The following is a 23,241-nucleotide window of genomic DNA, read 5'->3' on the forward strand; positions in this document are numbered from 1 at the left end:
GTTATGATGTTTTACTTTGTGCATTGAATGTGAGAATTGAACAGGATAATGAATGCAAAGAACTTAATTTAGAACATGGTTTATGCATATTTACTGTAAGATTTTCACTTAGAGTTTTTAAGAGCAGCTGACCAGTCAAATTAAATGTTAAACGTAAATCTTATTGTAGAGGACATAAAATTTGGCCAAGTTTAGATAGATTTACTTCCTTGAGTAATTCATTTTATGAAATACATAATAACACCATTCACTTACCATTATAAACATTGGAACACATTTACACAAAAACGTTTTAATTCCCATTAATTATGTTGCCGATTTAACTCTTACCAGCTTTCAAGGAGAAATAAAGCCTTCAGTGATTAATTCTGTCTATTTTCCTGTGTCATTTCAGTGATGTACCCTGCATATGCAAAATGGGTGCGGTCACATAGAGACCTGCCCATCAGGCTGAATCAGTGGTGCAATGTGGTGGTAGGTACATACCCCTTCACATGTTATTTCATTATTCCTCTTACTCACTTTCATAAAAAAGAACATTTTGTTTTTCCTTATTTTTATAGTGAGAGAATTGGGAGTATGGAAGCATTTTTGAAGTATTTTGAATCACAGTTATAATTTCTGGATAACTTAGCGCATAAAGTTGTCAATAAAAACGGAAAGGCTCTTTGTAATGACCAGTTGTCATCTTGCTTCTTCCAGCGTTGGGAGTTCAAGCATCCTCAGCCTTTCCTTCGTACTCGGGAATTCCTCTGGCAGGAAGGGCACAGTGCATTTGCTGCGTTTGAGGAAGCAGCTGCAGAGGTATAGGAAAAGTTGTTACTCCTAGTAATTGTGCTCTTTGTCTGGGCCGTGCTCCCCGTCAGTAGTAAAGAATGTGGTGCTATCTATTTACATAGCAATCATTCAGTAAGGAACTCTAGCTTGAAGTTTCATCTGCTCTCAAAATAACATAAAAAGATCATTTCCTAGCATAAATCATTTTGTTAGTTAAAGTTTGTGCCTCACCTATTAAAAGAAGAAACTAGTTAATTCAAATGTAATTCCTCAATGAAATTTTATTAGAAAATGTGCTGTTTTAAATTTTCAGATGGAATTGTTTTTGCACTTTACCACATAGAAGAAATTATAATCCCACAGGTGAAATACATTATTCATCAGATTTTCACCCTTTCTACTGTATATATTTCCTGAAGATTTATTTTCTCATACATTCTAAGTTTGTGTACATTTAAAAAAGTTATTCTATTTCACACTGTTTTGTTGAATGTCTTTCTTAATACGTTTGCACTGGCTGCTTTAATCATTCCATAAAAAAGGTTTTTATTGTTTGAAGTGCTTTTCCACCACAATTAGTTTTAAATAGTACAGTTTCATAACTCTATAACAACTAAATATACCATCAATTTGAACACTTTTACATTTAAAATTTGTTAACAGGTCCTGCAGATACTTGATTTATATGCTCAAGTATATGAAGAGCTCCTAGCAATTCCTGTTGTAAAAGGAAGAAAGACTGAAAAGGAGAAATTTGCAGGAGGAGAATATACAACCACCGTAGAAGCGTTTATATCTGCTAGTGGAAGAGCTATCCAGGTATCAGAGTGTTGCATAGGATTCATAGGTGACTGCAAACATAAGTCTATGGGAAGATCCAACAAATTCCAGCTCTCATTAGAGAGGTACACTTAAAAAACCAGTATTTTATGTGCTTCCTAAACCATAGTGTAATTTCAGGCAAATGTGTCTTGTTCCTATAAATCTCTAGGGTCAATTAAGTCAGGGCTTGTATCCTGAATTACCAAAGCATGGATTCCTTTTAACCTTTGTAGTTAAAATTACCTCAGTGAAAAGGGCTGCTCACAGCAGTACACTTCTACAGTATTTTTTGACGAATACAAGTCTATTGTATCACTTGTTCTTTAAAAACTTTCTAATGTAAAAAATCAGGGAAGATAAAGCAGGTCTAACACAACTCTCAGGTGTGTGATCTTACAGTAATGATTTTTAAAGGCACACTAGGTCATTAAAATTAAGCTTAATATTCCTTTCTTTGTTTTAGGGAGCAACATCACATCATGTAGGGCAGAATTTTCTGAAATGTTTAAAATAATTTATGAAGATCCAGAGATATCAGGAGAGAAGCAGTTTACCTATCAGAACTCCTGGGGCCTGACAACTTGAACCATTGGTGTCATGACCATGGTTCACGGGGACAACATGGGCTTAGTGTTACCACCCCGTGTGGCCTGTGTGCAGGTGAGGACACTATTTCTGTTTATCATTTCTTCTGTGAAATAGAAGCCATATATACCAATGTATACCTTATGGTATACTAAAATATACCATAAATTTGAACCCTCTTACATTTAAAATTTGTTATCATTACTTTTGTGAAATACAAGGTGTATTTATGAAAGGAAATTTGAAAGTGTGATTTTCTGAGTATTATTTAGGTAGATTTTGCTGATATAGAAACAACAAAGTACAGTCTAGACCTTAGTATTGTATAACTATGTGTCATTTGTGTTACTGCTGTTAGTACTCTTTCAGTTTTTTTAGGCTACTTTGTGTAAAACAGTTTTAGAAAACAATTTTTGATTTATAGTAAGTTAAAGGAAATGTAGGTCAAGGGAAAATACATTTAGCATGGACAGGCAACATGCAGCTTGTTGCTGGGTAGAAATCACACACGTTGATTTGTGTAAAGATTTATAGTCACTAGTATAGGTTTTGTCTCCTGGATGTTATATATTGGCATGACTTTTTTCTAACTTTGTATAAATTTGTGGTATTGTGCTGGGTTCTAGGTGGTGGTTATCCCTTGTGACATTACAAATGCACTTTCTGAAGAGGTCAGAGATGCTCTGTTTGCAAACTGGAGTGATTATCAAAGGCGTCTAGTCAGCGTTACTTTCAAGTTAGAGTTGATTTGCGAGATAACTATTCACCAGGTTGGAAGTTTAATCACTGGGAACTCAAGGTAAAATCTTCCGCGGTATCTTTTATTCTCACACTTGTATTTGGAATGTATATTTTCCTTACTCTATATGCTTTTTCATTTTCTGTATTTTGATAGTAGCGAGTTCTTTTCTTCTCAGTTAAACTAGGTGTTGAGATAGACACAGATCAAGACCTTGTAATAGTGATATTTAAATTTAGTTTATGTATATATTTTTATGTATTTTCTAAACTTAAAATTGTTTTTTGCGGGAGCTCATTTTTATTATGTTAGAATACAAGTGATCTTGAAGACCTTGTTTATGATTAGTAAACCTCATGGTTGTTTTACCAAAATATTTATACCAGAAATTCATACACTAAAAAAGTTATTTCAACAGTAAATCCATCAGAATAACAGTGTATGAATCACCTATTTTCAATGTAAAAGCTAATATGTAAAACAACAGAAATTAAATTTCATACTTTATTTTTCACGCTGCATTGTTTCACAGTAATCTGTTGATTTTTGTACATTCAAAGCTAGTTTAAATTCTGGTTTAATGTCTTCAATACAACTTTCATTTATTGCACTTTGTCATTGATATATATTCTTAATCCATTTTTCAGACTCCTGCCCCTTTTTTCTTATGTGGAAACAGGGGATCTTATTAGATATAGCAATTAGAAGTCAAGAATTTATAAACTCACATTTTAGGAAATAGATGAGGAGATGTGGTAAGATTGCATCTCCAAGCTTTCAGACATGGAAGCCCAGCAATGTTAGGATTACTCAATATTAATACATGTAGGGTTCCTAAAGTTGCTAATATATCCCTTTATTTGTTTTAAATGGCCCCCTAAGGTAACTTTTCTGTCCTGAAAAATAGTAATTTTGTTGATATTGCTTCCCTTTTATGTAATAACTGTTTTCTTTATACTCTCTCCTAACTTTAATGACTTTAAAGATGAGTCTTTTCTCTGTGTAATTTCCCTTTAATGGCATTCTTTTTTGCCTACTTAGGAATAGCAGTTCTGTGATTCCACTACGAGCTTGTCTAAAGCCATTTGTACTTGTCTGAGGTACCAAGTGTGGAAGGAGATACTTAACCCTTGCTACTTGCTGGACTGAAAGGGGAAAAAGGTTGTCCATACTCCCTTCTATATCCCTCCTCTTCCCCTTCCTCTTGTACCCCACTTCTCCTCCTGGGACTGATTTGACTTTGTCTCTGTCCCTCATCTTTTCAGTACCCTGGGGAACCCATACTGTGTGGGGGAGATATCTTAGTGTGAGTTGGCTCTGCTGCTATTTCCTTGTCTATAGTTCTCAGGCAAGAAAACAAAACACCTAAGTTCTAAACTTGATGCCTAAAATTAAAGACCACTAAGAAAGAGTTCAGTACTGGTAAAAGTACTGATTACTTTTGAATGCCATTTTATTTCCATTTAATCCAAGAATTCCTGAGGAAAGAGAACATTTTGGGAGATGTAGGTCTAGATTCATTTGATAGTGATTAATTTTTTGAAGTGTGCAAATGTGTGTGTGTGTGTGTGTAATGGACCTATGTATCATGAGACTTACTGAGATTAATAAAGAGTTACATAGATTGGTTGCCAGATTGGAGCCCAACATCTCCCCTAACTCTTCTTTAATCCTCTATCTGTATTGTAAAAATAGGGGAAAATAATAGGAGTGAATTAACTACTTTTCTTTTTACTATGTTGGATGTGTGTTTAAAAACAACAGAAAACAGTCCTTTATAAGTAAATTCATAACTACTTAGAAAAAACTACCAGCAAAATGTAGACTTTCTCCATTATATGGCCTCAGACTATCTTTCAGTATCTCCCTTTCATATATATATATGTCCTTTTCCCCCTTCTCAGTTTCTCTTTTTCTACCTCTGTGTCTTGTATACTACTTTTTGTCTTGTACTACTACTTTTTATACTTGTGTTATAAAAATTTTTTATCATGAATCAATCATATATTTATAATAAAGCAAGTGTAGTGCAAAAAAGTGATTTTTCCTGCCTGAACCATTTGAAAATAAGATGCTCGCCTGAGGCCTACATTCCACCAACGTATTCTTACATATAATCACAATCTAGTGAACAAAATCAGGATGCTAACACTGACATGACACTGCCATCTACTTCTAAAACCCGTTCAGGTTTTGTGAGTTGTTCCACTAGTGTCTTTCATAGCAGAAGGATCTAGTTCAGAATTATGTGTTGCATATAGTTACCATGTCTCTTTAGTCTTAGTCTGGAATAGTTCCACAGTTTTTCTTGGATTATGATGATCTCAACAGAACACCTTTCTTCTTAGCTTTAATTAATATTATGGAAACATAGTTTCTGATATTTTTGAGTGGCTTATGTAATCTGTTAGTATCATCATTTTGATGCTCAAAGTGTCTTCAGTATGACTGGTAGGATCTCTTGGTGTTTTTTGAGCACTTCCTTGTTTTTGGCATGACTTATCTTGTGCTTTCCCTGCCCCAGCCCTGGAATTAGCCATATCTCTAAGAAGCCCCGGTTCTGTTCAGTGGAGAAGGGTATTAATTAGTGCTGGATGTGCTCATTGCTTTTGAGATTCCATGGCTTCCAAGCCTTCCCAGTAGATGGTGCTGTGGAGTACCTTTGATTCCAATCAAAAACCAAAGGACTCAGTTTTCTCCTATTCCATATTTTAACTCCCTTCTCTGACTCCAGTTTGACTCCCTTCTCTAGCTCCAGTTATCCTTAATATATTTATTTCTTTGATCAGACCGCATGTATACAAGTAACCCGTCACTGCCGTCGCCACCTACTCCGCTGGGTGATGCCCTCCTCGTGTTACGTAGGCTCTGTCGCCCCATGCCAGGCCCTTCTCGTGCAGAGACGCCCTCTCACCTGACCGGCTTTGACACCCTGCTCTGGGCTGCCACAGCTCTCTCTCTGCCAGTACACGATACAGGCCTATTGGATTTAGTTGTCATGTCTTTTTAGTTTCCTGTAATCAGTAGTGGTTCCTCAGCCTTTGTCATTCACAATATTGACGTTTTTGTCATTATAGGTTAGTTATTTTATAGTGTTCTTCAGTTTTGATGAGTTTATTCATTACTATTTGCTTTCTCCGTAACTTTTATCTTTTCCAGCTGAGGAGAGTCTCCCACTTGTGATTTTCTGTATTGATTATTATTATTTGTGTGCCTGCCTTATTTACCCTACAAAACATGAAGTTCCTTGAGGACAGAATCTCTTTCTCTTATTCATCTTTTAAATCTCATTGTACTTAATACTGTTTCTGACACATGCGTGTATCGGATGAATAAAGGTGTTGGTAGCCATACCTGCCGCACCCAAAAATGGCGCCCAGCTTGAGAAAAAGTTGTAGGTAAAACAAAGACTACTTCTGGATAATCCCGCCACTTCCTGGCCGCATACCACATGGTAATTAGACCTTCACCTGCTAACCAATTGGCGTATCGTAGCAGCTATGCTAATAAAGCATCACAAGCAGCGCGCAATCAGCTTGGAGCATGAGAACTATATAGCTAGCCCAGTCTTTCCCTTTGGGTCCTTCCCCTGATGATTGTATCACAAAAGAGCTGAAGATTAAAGCTTTCTGCAGAAGAATCCTGCTGTTGTTGCGTGCTGTTCTTGCCGGCGAGGACGGGGCGCGCGACAAGTGGTGCCGAAACCCGGGAACCAGAACATCACCGGCACAGGGAGGACCCTTCAGACATCTGGAGAGGATTCAGAACTGCAGGACAGAAGAAAGCCCGGAGAGGTAAGTTCCGAGAGACGCGCTTTTAAGGGTGGTGGCTGATGGTTCTCTGTAAATAAAGAGGCACCATGGGAAACGCACCATCGTTAGTCTCAGCATTACAGGCAGTTCTCAAAGAGCGAAATTTGAAGGTCTCCACCAAAGTTTTAGGATCATTTGTAAAAGAAGTAGACCGTGTTGCCCCCTGGTTTATCTGTTCAGGGTCCCTCTCCATCCCGGGCTGGGACAAGTTAGGGAAAGATCTTGATAGAGAAGAAGAAGAGGGACACTTGAGAGGAGGCACTAGACCACTATGGAAACTGATTAGAGCTTGCCTGCAGGATGAAAAGTGTGAAAAGGTGATAAAGGCAGGTCAGAGAGCCTTGTCAGACATCCAAGAGAGTATGTCAGAAACGGAACGGGAGACAGAGCTAGCTCGCGGCCGAAAAAGGGCCGCTAAAACGAAAGTTAAAAAGCCCCAGAGTGAGGGAGAGAGCCCGTCCAGGGCAAAAGCGAAAGAGCCCCGAGAAGCAGGTGACGACCGCCTCGGAGAAAATAGCAAATACCCCTGGAAAGAGTTGAGGGAACTCCAACTTTCCAATAGGGAATCAGAAGATGAATTAATGTCCTCGGAAGAGGAGGAAGAGACCAGAGTCTCTAGAACTGCTAAGTGCAAAAGTACAGATGCCAGCAAAACGGAGACGCAAACTAAAGGGAAAATGAAAGTGAGACGCTCCTCATCGCCCTTAGCCCCGCCGCCCTATGCGAACGGCGCACATTCCTTCTGTGCTCCGGAGGATTTAAGGGCAATTAGACAGATGTTCCCCGTAATCGAAGACAATGGAGCACGTGCCCATCAGCCCCTAACCTATAAAGAAGTCAAAGACCTAGCAGAGGCCGTTCGGACCTATGGAGTCAGTGCTAATTACACCCTAGCACAAATTGAGAGGCTGGCAGAAACAGCTATGACGCCCTCGGACTGGCAGTACGTAGCAAAAGCCTGTCTTTCTAGCATGGGGCAGTATATAGAATGGAAAGCATTGTGGCATGATCTTAGCCTGACACAAGCACGCACCAATGCTGCTGAGGGACAGCCCGTGTGGAATTTTGACATGTTAACAGGTCAAGGACAGTGGGTTGCTAACCAGACCGCCTTCCCCGTACAAGTGTATGCGCAGATAAATGCATGCGCAGCCAAAGCGTGGAAGGCTCTCACTAACAAAGGGGAGGTTTCAGGCAATTTGACGAAGATTATTCAAGGGCCAAGCGAGCCATTTTCAGACTTTGTTGCTCGCATGATGGAAGCTGCAGGCCGAGTGTTTGGAGATCAAGAACAGGCCATGCCCCTCATCCAACAACTAGTGTTTGAACAGTGCACCAGAGAATGCAGACAGGCAATTACCCCCTGGAAGCAGAAAGGATTGACTGCTTGGTTGAAAGCTTGCAGGGAGGTAGGAGGGCCCCTCACCAATGCAGGCCTAGCTGCCGCTATATTGCAGAGTCATAGACAAGCTAAGAACCTTAATAGGAATGTTAAGTGTTTTCAATGTGGGAAATTAGGACATATAAAGAGAGAATGTAGAAGCCCAACTTTAGAGCACACAACCCAAAAGACCCCTGGATTGTGCCCTAAGTGCAAAAAAGGCAGACATTGGGCCAATGAATGCCGATCTGTTAAAGACATAGAAGGGAAACCCTTAGAGTCGCCAAAAAACTCCCAGAGGGGCCCCCGCCGCCAGGGCCTGCAAATATATGGGGCAACCAGCACACAAGTATCATTTGGGAGCAACCAAGCCCCCCGAGGAGAGCCACTCCAGGTTCCGCGGGATTGGACATCCGTGCCACCACCAGAATAGTGTTAACTCCACAGATGGGAGTTCAACCCATCCCCTCAGACTTTAAAGGCCCCTTACCACCAGATACAGTAGGGTTGCTCTTGGGGCGCTCTTCTGCTACCTTGAAAGGCCTTGTAGTCCACCCCGGGGTTATTGATCAAGACTATGAAGGACAGGTAAAAATCATGTGTTCAGCCCCCAGAGGAATCTACCCTATATCCCCAGGAGACCGCATAGCCCAACTCTTAGTGTTGCCTAGTCTCCATGCCAATTATCCAGCTACCACCACGGAGAGAGGAGAAAAGGGCTTTGGTTCCTCTAATTATAACTCAGCCTTTATAGTATTAGATTTAGCAGACAGACCAAAATTGACCCTTAAAATAGAGGGAAAAAGTTTTGAAGGAATCCTAGACACTGGAGCAGATAAAAGTATTATCTCTGCAACCTGGTGGCCCTCCAAATGGCCTATAACACAGTCCTCACACTCTTTACAAGGTTTAGGATATGAGTCTAGTCCTACCATTAGTGCCAAACCATTGAGATGGCAGGCGCCTGAAGGGCAAAAAGGTACAGTTACCCCTTATGTGCTCCCACTGCCAGTCAATTTGTGGGGGAGAGATGTTATGCAGGGCCTAGGCTTTAAACTCATTAATGAATACTCCACCCCTGCCCAAGGCATGATGATGGATATGGGATATATTCCTGGTAAAGGACTAGGGAAACACCAACAGGGACGCACAGAGCCTATCCTTCCCAAAGTAAAAAATGACCGTCATGGCCTGGGTTTTTCCTAGGGGCCATTGAAGACGCCATGCCCATACCTTGGCTTACAGAGGAGGCCATATGGGTTCCTCAGTGGCCCCTATCCTCTGAGAAATTAGAAGCAGCTCACCATTTAGTACAAGAACAGCTCCAATTAGGACATTTAGAACCCTCTGTATCTCCATGGAATACGCCCATATTTATAATCAGAAAAAGGTCAGGATCATGGAGATTGCTTCATGACTTGAGAGCAGTAAATGCTCAAATGAGGCTATTTGGACCTGTCCAGCGAGGACTGCCACTTCTCTCTGCTCTACCCAAAGAATGGAAAGTAATCATAATAGACATCAAAGATTGTTTCTTCTCCATACACCTAAACACCAAAGATAGAGAAAGGTTTGCTTTCACCCTGCCAGCTATTAACCATGAGCAACCAGACGCCAGATTTCAGTGGAAAGTCCTCCCCCAAGGGATGGCAAATAGCCCCACCATATGTCAACTGTATGTTCAGCAAGCGCTAGCACCAATTCGCGAAAACTACCCCAAACTGAAAATCATTCACTATATGGATGATATCCTTCTCTGCTCCCCACAATCAGCAGAGGTAGAAGAGGCCTATGTAAAGCTCGCTAAATCCCTAGAGACTTGGGGACTGAATATAGCCAGTGAGAAGGTCCAAAAATCTAGTGTTAGCAAATTCCTAGGAGCCACCATTTATACAGATGTAATTTGCCCCCAAAAGCTTGAGATAAGACATGATCAGCTGCGAACTTTGAATGATTTCCAGAAACTCCTAGGAGACATTAATTGGTTGCGGCCATTTTTAAAGATACCTACCACTGACTTGAAACCACTGTTTAAAATCCTAGAAGGAGACTCACAACTAACATCTCCGCGCTCCCTTACACCTGAGGCAGTGCAGGCTATCCATAAGGTAGAACAGGCCTTAATGACAGCACAATTGAATAGGATACAATTAAATGAACCCTTTGAATTATGCATCCTTCCTACTCCGGGACTGCCAACTGCAGTCTTGTGGCAACGAGGGCCACTGCTCTGGATCCATCCCCAAGCCTCTCAGGCTAGAACGATAGAATACTACCCAGCTGCCATAGCCAATCTCGCTCTGAGGGGAGTAAAAAACTCATTTACATATTTTGGGAAAGCTCCAGCAACAATCATAACCCCTTACAATATGGAGCAGATACAAACATTATGTGCTATGAATGATGATTGGGCCATACTTGCTTATAGCTTCTCAGGAACCTTTGATAATCATTTCCCAAAACATCCCCTCATCAATTTTGCTAGAAATCATCCCCTGGTGTTCCCTCGAGTCACTAGCTTAACCCCGTTGCCACATGGAAAGACAGTCTACACAGATGGGTCCAAGACAGGTACAGGTGCCTATGTCCATGATGGCGAAGTTGTAACAAAAAACTATACACCCAATACTCCACAGATAGTAGAATGCCATATAGTTTTGGAAGTACTACAAACCTTTCATGAGCCTTTAAATATTGTGTCAGACTCTAGTTATGTTGTTAATGCAGTTAATTCCCTAGAAGTAGCAGGACTGATCAAAGCATCTAGTTCAGTAGCTACCCTGTTCAAACAAATACAATCACAATTACTCCTTAGATGCTCTCCTTTATATATGACTCACATTAGAGCACATTCAGGCCTTCCCGGGCCTATGACCCAAGGCAACCACTTAGCAGACCTTGCAACTAGAAGTATAGCTTTCCCTCTGCTAGACCCTGTCGCCACAGCTTCAAAATTCCACTCACAATTTCATGTCACTGCTGATACACTGCGCAAGCGGTTTAGCATAACCAGAGCCGAAGCTAGGAACATTGTTCTTAGCTGCCAACACTGCTGCAGTTTTCTTCCCACACCTCATGTTGGGATCAATCCTAGAGGTATTAAGCCTTTACAGGTTTGGCAAATGGACGTAACACATATTTCTTCCTTTGGGAAGCTGAAATATGTACATGTATCTGTAGATACTTGTTCGGGAGTCATATTTGCCTCCCCATTGTCTGGAGAGAAAGTTTCCCATGTCATTCACCACTGTCTTGAGGCTTGGAGCGCATGGGGGTTACCCCAAATCCTCAAAACAGACAATGGTCCCGCCTATACTTCTGCCAAATTTGCTCAATTTTGTCATCACATGGGAATTAAACATATCACTGGTCTTCCTTACAACCCACAGGGTCAAGGGATTGTGGAGCGCGTGAACCGCACTCTCAAATCCTATCTAATTAAACAAAAAGGGGGAATTGAGGACATACCCCCCACACCCAAAACAGCTATAGCCCTAGCACTCTTCACTCTCAATTTTTTGAACCTGGATACTCAAGGCCATACAGCGGCGGACCGCCATAATCAGTGGCCAAAAGACCCACAAGAACTGGTAAAATGGAAGGATGTATTATCTAACCAATGGAAAGGCCCGGATCCAATTATAATAAGATCCAGGGGAGCTGTATGTGTTTTCCCCCAGGGTGAAGAAAACCCCTTCTGGATCCCAGAGCGCCTGACAAGGAAGGTCCTGGACAAAGGAGATGACCTCTCTGTGCCTACTGATCCTGCTCTCGTCGCTGGGAACCCCGATTCAGGGAGTACTGAGATGGGGAATATTGTCTGCCTTTCCTAAGCCCATGCCCGTCCGCTTCAATGCAGCGATTTTTCCACGTTTTTTTACTTCCAACTCTAGCATAAATCTGCCATACCTGGCAAAAGACACCACAACAGCTCCTTTGGGAGAAAACCGATCCTTTGTAACCGACGGATCATTATGTTTCACCACTAAGAATCTAACCAACTGTATCTCCCTAAAGCAGAGAAAATATGGCTGGTTCAGTGATCCGATAACGGGGATCGTGCTTGGGGGGCTCGAGAACCTAACGATCCCCCAGAATGTTCTCTGGATCAATGGAACATTTGTAGACCCTCCCGGAGGCCTTAACTCAACCACCAGCCTCCGTCAACCCAAATATGCTCCCCACTGTTTAGGTGATTATGAGGGAGAACCATGGCCCTGGACAGACTGCCAGTCAGCTACAGTAACTTGGGCAGACACACACCAGAGGTTCACTATCTCCCCAGATATGACCGAAGGTAGAAGTTGGGGAACAGCATTGATAAAAGATAGCAATTACTCCCAGCCTATGAACAGGAATCCTTTTCACAAATGGATGCTGTGTGGCATTAATGGCTCTTGTACAGACCTGTCCCCACTATCCGCCCTTTTGGGTGGAGGGAAAGGCGTCAGCTACAACATGACCTATCAGTGCTATATTGATGTGAAATCCTCAAGACCTACCACTCGTTTCTGTTCCCCGGTCTATTCTACGCAGGGAGCCCCCAAGCTCCCCTTCCCACCAGCCCCAGTATGCCTTTCCCCTCCATTCCTGTTTATCTTGTCCAATGATGGTTTTAACTCCTGTTCCAATACCTCCTGTTTTTTGTCTCAGTGCTGGGATGCGCTTAACTTTACCAATGCCTTAATAGCCCGTATTCCTCGTTGGGTCCCCGTCCCAGTAGACGCACCTAACACCATGACCCTGTTTCGGGAAAAACGTGACTTCGGTGCTACAGCCGCTATAGTGCTTCTAATCTCCATATCCGCAGTTGCAGCCACCGCAGCTGGCATAGCTTTAGACACCTCTATCAAATCAGCTACAGAACTTAATAACCTTGCGGAATCAGTATCCTCTGCCCTTGACCATCAGTCCACGCTTGATGGCAAGCTGAAGGGAGGAATAATGGTCCTCAATCAGCGAGTAGATCTAGTGGAAGAGCAACTAGATGTGCTCTGGCAGTTAGCCCAATTGGGATGTGAGCGAAAGTTTCGCGCTCTCTGCATTACTAGCATACAATATGAAAACTTTACGCGAGCAGCTAATCTGTCACGAAGCCTGTCCCAGTATCTTTCAGGAAACTGGTCCCAAGACTTTGATGGAACGTTAGAAGAGCTACGGCAAGAAATAACCCACATCAACTCCACCCGGCTAGATATCTCCGTAGCAGAAGGACTCTCTTCCTGGTTCCACAGAGCTCTCTCCCACGTTAAAGAGTGGGCGGGCATGGCTGGGATGGGTGTATTCATGCTTGGAGGTCTCATGCTCCTACTCTGGTTGTTATGCAGGCTCCGTGCCCAACACAGGCAAGATAAAGTGATCCTTGCTCAAGCCTTGATGGCGGTAGATATTGGCGCCTCTCCCCAAGTATGGCTCAACATGCTCAATAAAGAAGCTCAGCTTTAGCTTGAGGTAGCCCTTGCACCCTGAGCCCTTGTGGCATTGCACCAGGTTAAGGTACCTGTTCGCTTACCCGAAGCTTCTCATACGAAACTCGGTACAAGAGGGTCACTGCACAGGCCCAAGCCCTTTGTACCGGGCGGTCCCATCGTCAGCTAGAGGGTGCGAGGCACTGCACTGCAAGAGGTCATGGGCCCCTCTGAGAGACATGCCTGATTGCATAGGGGTGGATGTCTACAAACCCCTCTCCGAAAATAGGACATCAAATGTTTCTGGAGATCAGGCCTCTATCTCCACCTCAGCTGACAAGTTCCGCCCTGAGTTTCAACAAAACAAAAAAGGGGGAGATGTTGGTAGCCATACCTGCCGCACCCAAAAATGGCGCCCAGCTTGAGAAAAAGTTGTAGGTAAAACAAAGACTACTTCTGGATAATCCCGCCACTTCCTGGCCGCATACCACATGCTAATTAGACCTTCACCTGCTAACCAATTGGCGTATCGTAGCAGCTATGCTAATAAAGCATCACAAGCAGCGCGCAATCAGCTTGGAGCATGAGAACTATATAGCTAGCCCAGTCTTTCCCTTTGGGTCCTTCCCCTGATGATTGTATCACAAAAGAGCTGAAGATTAAAGCTTTCTGCAGAAGAATCCTGCTGTTGTTGCGTGCTGTTTTTGCCGGCGAGGACGGGGCGCGCGACATAAAGGAAAACAATAAAATAGTGTAATATCTAGCATTCAGTAGTTTGTTCCATAGTGTTCAGTTATTTTATAAGTAAGTCTTCTCTAGGAGATAAATTTCTTTTCTAGAGGAACATTTAAAAATTTTCTTGTGGCTTTGATTTGGGTTACTGCCATTCAGCTAAACTGTATGCAGGGCTCCTAGGAACTCAAATTCAAAAACCCCAATTAATTTTAGAGGATCATTCACTAAAAAAAAAAAGTTAAAAACCTACTGTTCCTCACTAAATTCTAGGTCTGAAAATTAGGTCTAAAAATTAGTCTCTCTAAGCCTTAATCCCCCCATGGAATTACATACATTCACAAGGATTGAACCATTCACAAGCCTTAACCTTGCAGACAGTCCTTAGGGTTCTTTGTGAGAGCCAGCGGCTGCAAGGGAGTTGTTCTCACAGTGCAGTCCCGTGACAAGCATCTCTTGCAAACTTGTTAGAAGTAAAAATCCTCAGACCTGCTGTCATAAGAAACTCAGTGGGTGAAGCTCAGCAACCTGAGCTTTAACCAGCCCTTCAGTGATTCTGACACATGCTAGAGTATCCAGAGTGAGGGCTTTCCAGCCCCAAAGCATACCATCGTGCCGTGACTGAGTCACTTGTGTGCCAAGGTCCTTACCAGCACCTTGAGATGGCTTTAGTTTCAAGAAGGCTTCTCTTTTTTTATCCCTGTGTGCCGTACAGGTAGAGTTTTTTATGTTGTGCTCTTGTGTGAGAAAAGGTAGGAACACTGATCAAAACAACTACCATTTCTTCATTAAGCACTTTCTTAGCTTAGAACAACCTGTGCAGTACATTTTTTTCTGAGGTTTACACTTTCTTATTGGAATAGGTTTCTGCAGTGTCTCAGGAATATTCTGTGCTTTTTGTTGTTGTTTGCTTATGGCATTTTTGTGTGTTTTTTATTGTGTATAGTAGATAAAACCATGAAATAAGTCTCCATATTCAATTAGAGACATGCATGTATTGTTTTAACTGCCTTTTTTGTTTTCTAGGGAGTTCAAGTTAGACTTGAAGTTGGCCCATGTGCTATGAAGAGCTATCAGTTCATAGCTGTCAGATGAGATACTGGAGAAAAGCTGACAGTTGCTGAAAATGAGGCTGAGACTAAACTTCAAGCTATTTTGGAAGACATCCATGTTAACCTTTTTACAAGGTTAGTTCTTCAGAAATGTTATGTTTCATTTTGAAATTTTACTCTGTCTTTGTGTTCTACACTGCCTTACCCCAACTGGAAGTAATCGTCCCTCTGAACTCGCATGGGTCTTCATTCACCGTTCTCTTCATGGTTTTGACTTGTATTACGATTATTTTCCTAACTGCTTTCTGTTCCTTGTTAGGTTTGTAGTGATGGACTGTCCCATGGACTAATCTGGTTTAACTTTGGATCCAGGCTTTTAGGCCATACAAATTTGAGGGATTGAGGCATTGATTCTTATATGCGGAAAACACAGTAGCAGTACAAGGGAAGCTTTCAAACATAACAGCATCTGGTCTGTTCCTCAGAAATGTTTATTTAATTGGTCTAGAGTGGGCCTGGCAACTGGAGCATTAAAGCTCTGTAGGTGATCATGATGTGTAGCCAAGGCTAAGAACTGCTGACTGGGATTGTGGGTGAGGGTAGAGGGGAGCCTCGGGGCTGCCCTGACCTATGGAGAGAGGCCTTTTAGAATCGCACATCTCAAGGCAGAGGCACTAGAAGATTGGTAGCGTATGTGTGGCACCTTATTAACTTGCTGCCCACCTGAAGCAAAGAGGGAGGCCCACCACTGCTGGGGATAGAAGCTGAATTTGGGAAATGGTTGTTTGTGTATCTTATTTGTTTATTTATCTTCTTATACCCTGTGCCTTACCTTATTAGGCCTCCATAAATCTTTTCTTTAAGGAGTGACCTAATTTTAGCCTTGGCTTTGGTGCTTACTTACATGTTTTTAAGCAAGTGATTTTTCTTCTTTTGGCTTGCTTGCCCTAAAAGGGGAATGATAAGTCTCTTGAGGGGTTACTTCAAAGATGAAATTGACTTCCAAATGAATAATCCTTTTGAAGTTCATCAAACTCAGAACAGGAAATTTGTCAGAGACGGAAGATTAGGAAGTTGCCTGCCTGATCGCTGCCATTCAGCTGGTACATTTAGTGCAGTGGTTCTTTTCCAGGGATTCTCTCCAGAGTCACCTGGAGCTTTGGCAACAGAAACACCTGGGCCTCACACCTGATACTCTGATTCATTAGCCTTCACATAGGCTCTGGTGATCTGTTGTGTTGATATCTTCTTTATATGATTCAGATGCACACGCCTGGTTGGAAAACCACAGCTTTAATGGCTAAAAAGCATCTTTTTTTGTTAACATTTTTATTCAGTAAATTTATTAATAATACGAGTTGCATAAAGTACATTTTCCCAATATAAGACTTAAGCCTGAGTAGTGGCATATTCCTTTCTCTGGGTTTCATTAACTGTAACTCAGTCACATGGGCTCATCTCATGACAAGAAAGTTGGAAGAAGGGGTAAGATTTGGTGACAGCTATCTGTTGCTGGCACAGAGTTCACATGCTCTTAGCCTTGAGATTTGGAAAAGAAAAATGTGTCTTCTCTTCCTTGGTCACCACCCATGAGTTATCTTCATATAATGTGTGACTTTGAATGTGGAAGAGAATTTTCATTTCTAAAACTTGCGGTTTTTACAGAATGACATGGTATGTGAAGATAGCTTGAACAATGTGTATTTATGTGTTTTTCTTTCTCAAACCAGTTTCATGCTTTTATGTTTGATTCTTAGAACAATCCTTTATGGTAATTAGACTTGTTTGAGTATTTTTCCAGTTTTGCAGAAGGGAAAACTAAGACCAGAGAGATTTAAAAAAAACCCAGATCCTCATAAGTAGTAAGTAGTATTGTCAGGAATAGAGTGTTGGTCAATAGAGATTTAATGGCAATAACAAAATTATTACCAGTTGAGTGCTTGGCAAATTCCCCATTCAGTTAATGTTGACAATAATGCAGTAATAATGAGTTAACAGATTTTTCTGAATGTCTCCAATAGTGACAAAGATGAGATTCAAATTGAGTTCTCATTTCTAGGTTATTGTCCTATGAACTTTGTGATATTAGTAAGAAAAAGTATGTATTCTTTTCTAATTGTTTTTTGATAGGGCTTCTGAAGACCTTAAGACTCACATGGTTGTGGCTAATACAATGGAAGATTTTCAGAAGGTTCTAGATTCTGGAAAAGTAGGAGACTCCTGAAAAGCTTTGAATATAAAAATAATTCAGTATATATTATTTTAAGACTCAACTTATACATGGTATTAATCTCTTTTTCAAGGCAAGTCACACAACAGGATTATTTACTTAGCATTATATACTCTTTTCCATTGGATTTGCTAAAGCATTACAACATTATATCATTTTGGATAATACTGTGAACTGATTACATAAAAGCTTTTCCTCAAGCTTGATGTGCTGGCTAAACAACATTTATTCTATATGACCCTAATGTTTTCTTTATTGAACATTTTAATTTCATTTTTTCAGCTTAGTGTAAATGCCTAAGGTGGGCATTGTTTCAGCTTTAGAAATGTAATGTGCAGATTTCTAAAATGAGGTTAAAAGTGTTTCTTTCAGTTCTCTGACCATACTTACCAGACCTTAGTTGACTGAATAGAAAGGGGAAAAGTATTGTTCACGTCTAACCTTGTTTTTCAATAATTACTCTGGCTCCTTAGAACTGCATAGGTCTTTCTAATTGAGTAGTTAATAGTTCTTTAAGATTTTTTCAGCTTTATGTGTTCTGTGTATGTACATGTTCCTAGCCAAAACTTAATTTTCAGAAAGAAGAGGTACTGATTTGCAAAACCACTAATTAATAGAGTGAATCACTTATGAACTTTAGTATTCTGGTATACATATTTTACAACCAGTGCTATGTCCCCAGGTTATAAATGAGAAAACCATAGGCCAGAGTCTAAATGAATTACCTACCCCAAGCTGTACAGAAGCAGACATAATACTAGAATTTAGATCTCTCTTCTGACAAAGTTTAAAGCACTTGCCTTTGTATCTTTCTTTCTTTTCTTCTTTTTAAAATTCATGCTGGGAGTATAACACAGGTTTTAATACTATGGTTATAACCTCTTAATGTGTCTCTTATTGCATTATCTGGGAAAATATTAATCTCTCTGGCTCTTTATTTTATTAATCTGTATGTTATATCAAAACAGATCATTTTACAATCCCCTTCAGATCCATAATTTTTCAATATTTAGCCTTCTCTTCTTAGTTGATTGCCTTGATAATCTTCCACCTTTCTGGTTTCTGTCATTGGTCACTTGAGCCAAACTACATACTTCTAATAGAGGGCTAGAGAATGAATAGTCATCTGGTGAAGTGTATATTTTTCCTTTCATTGTAATTTATTTATGATTATTTTATTTTTGTTCCATTTATTTTTGAGTTTAAAAATTCCCTTTATTTTAGAGATTTGGTATTCACTTTTGCAGTGCAGTCTATTAAAGACATTTCATAAGAGTTAACCAATAGAGGTCACTATCAGTTAATCCATTGCTTTCAAAGAAATGAAATCTCAACGGATGTTAGTGGAATAATGTCTTTTATTGTGACATTAGGTAAGCTACTGGTAAGACTTCAACATCCAGTCTAAAGCAGAATATAGTGTTTTAATTTTATGGCCAGAGAGCACATAAAGATCAAAGCAGATTTTGTTGCTTGTGTTCAGGAGTCAGTTCCATCCCCCATCTCACTGTCATGTTGGTCAATTTCAATGTGTTGACTGACCAACACTGGTGAGGCTATTGTAAATAAAATTATATTTACTAGGAGAGGAGGAGGAGAAAGGGATCTTTGGAACCTGAATGTAGGTAAAAGATTGATTTCTCTATTCTTCTCTGTTGGTATAAATGAAATTTAAAAAAAATATCTGATTTATAGGACTTGATTTTAGTAAATTTATCTAAGGTGAAGATATTAATTAAATGAAAAATAAATGTTTTTTGTATGTAACATAGATATTTCACAGTTGATATATATTACTAATCTGTTGATCACCTCACTTTGAAGTATTCATGCCATGAAAAATTTAGGAGTCACAACTGGGAGAAATGTTAATTTTTATCTGGTCTGGCATCCATATTTTACAAAAGAAAACATAGGGCTAGAGATGTTTGAAGAGGCAGTGAATTTCAGAATCAAGATAAAAATCTCAGGTCTCCTCATTCTTCCCATTGTTTTATATGGATTGTGAAAGAAAATTTGAGAGGTGTTTTTTTCTGATACAAAGTGATTTGGCTTTTAAAAATACCTTTGGATATTAAAAATGATTCACTTACCTATAACATGTTAAAATAGTGTGGCATACAATGAGGTTTACCTGATTGTCAATTATTATTGTAAATAAAGCTTAAAAATCTGTTCACTATTTGTCATCTCCCCTCTAGCCTCCTGATAACCAGGTAGCTAGGTACAGTGGCTAGAGTCCAGGTTTGAAATGAGGGAGGGAAGTCCAGCTGGAGTTTGGACCCGGGTCTACCCATCCTGTGTTCCTTCCTTTCGGGCGCTCTGTTGTAGCCAGTTTAGTTGGACATTTAAGTGTATTGCAAACATGTCCTCATGTTTTATGATGTGTGGGTTTTGGATGTGGGAAGACATTCTCTCCTATTTCTTGCACCTCTAAGTAAAAGTCCCCAGCTGATTTGTAAGGTTACCAGGGTTTGATAAAGGCTGGGAGATCTAGCCATTTTGTTTGTAAGTTTAACAGAGAACTCAGGTGTTCCTTTTATAGTAAAGAAGGAATTATAAAGACTGAACATTTTTCCTAATTAGATTGCTCAGATTCCATTTTGTGGGGAAATTGACTGTGAAGACTGGATCAAGAAGACCACTGCCAGGTAAGTATAAATAACAGATAAAACTTGTGAGGTACGGCAATGTAAAAGAATAGTAATATACAGCATAAATGAATGGAATTATTTTATGTATTTTATTTTTTATTTTGGTATCATTAATCTACAATTACATGAGCAACATTATGTTTACTAGACTTCACCCATTATCGAGTTCCCACCATATACCCATTACAGTCACTGTCCATCAGCATAGTAAGATGCTATAGAATCACTACTCATTTTCTCTGTGTTGTACAGCCCGCCCTGTGCCCCACCCCCTACATTATGTCTGCTAGTAGTAATGCCCCTTTTTTTTCCACTTGTCCCTCCCTTCCCACCCATCCTCCCCAGTCCCTTGCCCTTTGGTAACTGTTAGTCCATTCTTGGGTTCTGTGAGTCTGCTGCCAATTTGTTCCTTCAGTTTTTTTCTTTGTTCTTATGCTCCACAGATGAGTGATGAAATCGTTTGATACTTCTCTCTTTCCACCTGGCTTATCTCACTGAGCATAATACCCTCTAGCTCCATCCAGGGATCAAGATCTTAAACCTGGTGCTCCATCCATGGGAGCTAAAAGCCTTTGCATCCCCTTCAAACCGCTCTGTGAGCTGCAGCCTGGAGCCAGATGCATCTGTGCAAGAACCCTGCCAAGTACTATACCTTGTTTGGTCATAGTTACTAAAGGATAAAACAAAACGCCTATGTCCAACCCTATTCACTGTTTAAAAAATTGATACCAGTATCTTCCCAGACATAGACAATTTTATGATTTTTTAAAAATAAAAGTTCTAAAAGGAGATTACATGAAACAAATACATATTCTTATGTCTAAATTAACAGTGGAAAAAAGACTTTTCTGTAAGCAACCCCTGTAATAAATATCAAGAACTAATATTAATACTGTTTTATGTATTTGTCTCTAAAGTTATGTAATACAAGGAAATTTTTAATGAAGAGATGAAGATAACTGAAATGTAATAACTATTTTGATCTAAATATCCCTCATGTTCAGACTTTGAGTCACCAAGTATCTTGTTTTTTTTATACTGAAGTACTTCATTTCCTTAACTTGTACTGAATCTAAAATTGCCCTGAATCTTTCTGTTGAAAAGCAAGATCACAAATGGACCAAAGGAAAAAAAAAAAAACACCCTCTTTCCCTTGAGCTTCTCTCTCCCTCTCATTATGACTAGTCACTGTGGGATCTTCAGAAGACAAGTCATCATTTCTGAAAGATTGGTCGGACCTCCTTTCTTCTACTTCCTGTTTTGCACCTTTCCTCACCCTCCTGCCCCCACCCCACCAGTTGTCACTGAGATCACAAATGCCACTTCACACCAAAGCTGACTTCTAAGTTTCTCATTTTACCATGTTACACTGCTTCATTTTTGCTGCTATAGAAATTTTCTTTTTACTGAAATTACTCCTATGAGTAGCCCTCCTACCTCTCTTGCTTTTTTTCTTAGTTTTGTGTCTTTCGCTGGCTTTCTTCTTTCGCCTGCTGCTTAGGCATTAAGGTTACTAAAGTTCCATAGTTGGCCATTTCCTGCTACCTAATCAGCCTCCTCTAATCCCGTGGTGTCAGAGAGCATTAGTGTGATGACAGTGCCATTCCTTCCGTCTCTCAGTCTGCGCTCTAGACCTCTATTCCAGTTGCATACTGAATTCTCTTGAGTGTTCCAGCATTTCAGGTCATCCTATCCCAAAACCTTACCTCACTTGCCACTCCCAAATCTCCTGTGGTATTTCCTGCCTGAAAGAGTATCATTACCAAAATGCCCCCGTAACCTAAACCAGAGACCTGACAGTCATCCAGGCATCCATTCCAACACCACCATCTTCCATATTCATTTGGCCAGCAGAACATACTGCCATTAGCTCTTGTCCCTTGGTTCTCCCCTTTCACAGACCTCAAGATTGTGTTCATGCCCATTACCTCTCATGTTCATCACTACAATGGCTACAGCTTCATCTCCAGGCCAGGCTCCGCATTTCCACACGTCTTTTTTCCTAACGTACAATTTATTAAGGTATTTTTATCCCCTTTAAATTCCTTTTGTGGCTCACTGTCACTATCAGGATAAAATTTATACCCTTTAGCCTAGTCTGGTTCAGCCTAACTGTGCAGTCTCCTCTTCAGCCAATCAGGCAGAGTCCTTTGCAACCTAACCATTTGGAGTTTCCTCTAAGTAACATGCTGTTTTCCATCTCTGTCTCTGTCCATTTGTCTGGAATGCCTTTAACTCCTCATTTCTAGTCTACATCGTAAATCTCTTTACTTCAGGGCCCTGTTCCAATAGTTTTTTCACTTGATAGTGATAAATACACAAATAAAGGGAAAAGCCTTCACAAAGAACTTTAATGTTGAGCTGGGCTTTGAAGGATAAATAGAATTTTAATACACAGAACAGGAGTGACATTCCAGGCAGAGGGAACAGTGTATGTCAAGCCATGAAAGTATATGCTATGTATGAGAACTCAGCAGAATCGTTCTGTCACATACAAGCAAATAGAGCATGCTTTTAAGATGGATGTTTTGAGTATGTGTAACCATATGTAATAAAAAAATTAGTGTGTAATCATTTATGTACTCAAAACATCCTTCCTGAAAGCATGCTATATTAAGTTATAGCTTAATATGAATATCTGAGACAAATTTTTTACTCAGAATCATAATTTAATGATCTATTGTAAATTACAGCAAATTATGGTATAATACTGATCTTTACTGCCATTCAGAATTCTTTTTCTTGTTTTTCTACCCTTAGTAGCTGTGTAAACTGCCTATTTCTTCCATTTTCAAGTGGAGAGAAGTCTAATACCTAAATCATAAGGTTACTCTACCTCATATAAAGTACTTAGAACAGCCAAAGTAATCTTGAGAAAGAACAAAGGTGGGAGTATTGTGCTCCCTGATCTCAACCTATACTACAGAGCTACAGTAATCGAAACAGTATGGTTCAGGCATAAGAGCAAATACATAAATCAGTGGAACAGAAGAGAGCCCAGAAGTTCACCCATATCTATACGGTCAGTTAATATATGACAAAGGAGGCA

The 23,241-nt window shown here is 40.3% G+C and overlaps 1 pseudogene; it reads left to right on the forward strand.

Annotated features, from left to right (window-relative positions):
- LOC118935333 (bifunctional glutamate/proline--tRNA ligase-like) overlaps positions 1 to 21,082 on the forward strand; it is a 30,765-nt pseudogene extending 9,683 nt beyond the window's left edge.
- Positions 21,083 to 23,241: the final 2,159 nt, after the last annotated feature.

Source organism: Manis pentadactyla, chromosome 19 (genome assembly GCF_030020395.1).
Source record: "Manis pentadactyla isolate mManPen7 chromosome 19, mManPen7.hap1, whole genome shotgun sequence".
Taxonomy (NCBI): domain Eukaryota; kingdom Metazoa; phylum Chordata; class Mammalia; order Pholidota; family Manidae; genus Manis; species Manis pentadactyla.